This window comes from Stegastes partitus, unplaced genomic scaffold (genome assembly GCF_000690725.1).
Source record: "Stegastes partitus isolate 25-593 unplaced genomic scaffold, Stegastes_partitus-1.0.2 Scaffold21, whole genome shotgun sequence".
Taxonomy (NCBI): domain Eukaryota; kingdom Metazoa; phylum Chordata; class Actinopteri; family Pomacentridae; genus Stegastes; species Stegastes partitus.
This window is the reverse complement of record NW_007577752.1, coordinates 1,643,466-1,646,663: the sequence shown is the minus strand read 5'-3', so window position 1 is coordinate 1,646,663 and position 3,198 is coordinate 1,643,466.

Below are 3,198 nucleotides of genomic sequence, written 5' to 3'. Positions count from 1 at the left end.
TTATTCCTGTGCGCGCTGCAACAAAGTAACTCTTTCCATGACGTGAGGCTCGGACAATTGAAGGCAAGTTCGCCTTTTTCTTTTTCTTTTTTTCATCAAATCCTTTATGTTCTTTAAAAGAGGAGAAACAGGCTCAACAGCGCCCCCAGCTGGAGGAACATAGCAGAACATACACCTTTATGTAATCACATAGTGACAATAAAGATGATTAAACACGTGGTATCTTGTGATTAGAATAACAACAACAATAACAATTGTTACAATAATAGTAGCAATAGTGTACTGGAATATAACAACAACAAGTATCAGTATTATTATAGTCATAATAATGACAACAACAATATTAATAGTAGCAGTAAATAATACACACATATATATAATGGTCATTAAAACAACCCCCCCCCAAAAAATAAGTAATAATAATAATAATAATAATAATAATAATAATAATAAAAATAGCAACTTTTTATATAGTATCATTCTAAAACTGTTTCAAGGTGCTGTACAAAGCAGAAATTCAAATTCAGAAGATAAAACCTGTCAGATAAAAATATATAAGTGCAATATTAATAATAATAATTAGTGATGCACGATAATAAAATTTCTGGCCGATACCAATATCCGCTATTAAGATGTCTGATATCACCAATAACCGATATTACCGATGTCGATATTCAATTTTTGTTCACACCGAAAAATGAATATAAGTATGCACTGTGAGATTCAAAAGAAGTCCATAACAAGTTAGACCACATAATCTTCTTTATTATGCAATAAAAGTAAAACATATTTTAACATATTTAATGTACAAGTCCAGGGCCATTTAAGTAAAAACATCTGTGAAATAGCAGCAATATCAGATGTAGTGGCGCTAATGTTAGACAATCATCTGTTTTTCACATCAGCTAAATTTCTTCATCGGACCGACACTGACATACGGAAAAAACATTAACATCGGCCGATACCGATGTGGTCGCCGATATAACGTGCATCCCTAACAACAATAATAGCTTTATTTACACAGAACCTTTCTATGTTTCAAGGTGCTGTACAAAGCAGAAATTCAAATTCAGAAGATAAAACCTGTCAGATAAAAATATGTAAGTGCAAAACTAATAACAATAATTAGTGATGCACGATAATAAAATTTCTGGCCGATACCAATATCCGATATTAAGATGTCTGATATCACCAATAACCAATATTACCGATGTCGATATTCAAATTTTGTTCACACCAAAAAATGAATATAAGTATGCGCTGTTGAGAAGGTAAAAACTATTCAAAAGAAGTCCATAATAAGTTAGACTACATAATCTTCTTTATTATGCAATAAAAGTAAAACATATTTAGACATATTTAATGTTCAAGTCCAGGGCCATTTAAGTAAAAACATCTGTGAAACAGCAGCAATGTCCAATGTAGAGACGCTAATGTTAGACAATCATCTGTTTTTCACATCAGCTAAATTTCTTCATCGGACCGACACTGACATATGGAAAAAACATTAACATCGGCCGATACCGATGTGGTCACCGATATACCGTGCATCCCTACCAACAATAATAGCTTTATTTACACAGAACCTTTCTATGTTTCAAGGTGCTGTACAAACCAGAGATTAAAATACACAAGACAAAACCAGGTCAACAAAAAAACATATAAACAAAAGAATAAAATAACCACAATGGAGCTATAGAAAGACAAGCAGGCCAACATAGTAAAATATATAAAAGCAAGACAGTCTTTGGATAACAGACAGTTTTCAGTAATGTTTTAAAAGAACACACTGATAGTCTGAGATCCTCTGGGAGAGACTTGTTTACCTTATAAGACCACAGACAGCAATGGTTCGTTCACCTCTGGTCAAAAGGGGAGATTTAGAAAAAGTTCTGGTAGAAGATCTCCGATCCATCAGGTTCAAAAGAAGTTGATATTTTTTACAAATGTAACATAAGGTTTTAAAAACAAAAGTGAGTTTCAACACTAACTGGTAGCCAGTGATGGCTGGCAAGAACTGGAGTGATGGACTCCAGGACTATCTAAGACTATGAATGTTTCTCTTACTGATACTGGAGTAAAATTAATTACAGTAATGGAGTCTATATGTGATGAATAACATTTTCTAAGTTTGAAAAAGAAAGAGAAGATCTGACCCTAGAGATCTGACCTAAACTGACTGAAACAAGACTGTATGACCTTTGTCCCCTGAGCATTAAAGTCGGGACATGAACTGAAAATTGTTCTGAGATTTCAAGCTTCTTGTTTAACATAGGTGAATAATGGGCCCAAACCTGACATACAATTATCTGTCTTGTCTCCAGAGCTAAGAGGATTATTATTGTTGTGGATCCCTACTTATATTTGTATAGCCTTGATCATCTAATAACAACGAAAGATTCAGCAGCACTCCGAGACAAAAATAGGGGCATTTAAAAGACAAGGAAAACTTCTTCGAGGACAGCAATGTTCACATTCAGCTATTACACTAACATCGCGATATATCTGGTGCATAGGTTAAACAAATTCTTCACAACAGGATATCAGAGCACAAGTTTTCATTTGTATGGGATGGTTTCTTGCAAGTGTAGTTCAGATTTTACTATCTCCAGACTATAACAGAAAACAAACTGAAAATAGGAATCAAAATAGGGTGAATTTGTTGGCAAGTGGGCAAAAAGTGAATTCACCTACTTAGGTAGCCTTAATGTCCTCCTTTCAAGTACTGTATTTAATATATTTTTAAGAATTTGCACATGTCACTTATGCTGTTGTAGATACCATCTGCTGTAAATACTGTAGTCTCTACCTTCTTTACTACATAGTATTTGCTTTAAATGTTTAATATTTTATAAATATATATATGTATCTTTCCTTTCCCGTTATTTTTTTACTTGTGTATTGCTGCCACAGAGGATGCTACAACCATGTTTTACTGCTGTAGTCTTTTTAACATTGGCTCCACAGTGACAATAAAGAACTATACTGTTTTTAGTTAGAAGTTTCTCTATTTCTGGGGGGGCAGAAATGTACTTGCTTTACTATATTTAATTAAGTAAATGCTCTTTCTGGGGCACTTAAGGTTTTGTTTTAACAAAACTGGTGTGGCATAAACTTAGCAAAGCATTCCTGTCCCGTGCAGAAGCTGCTGCGTAAAACTCCGGGTTAGTTTTGTGCTGCTGGTTGGCCAACCAAAAA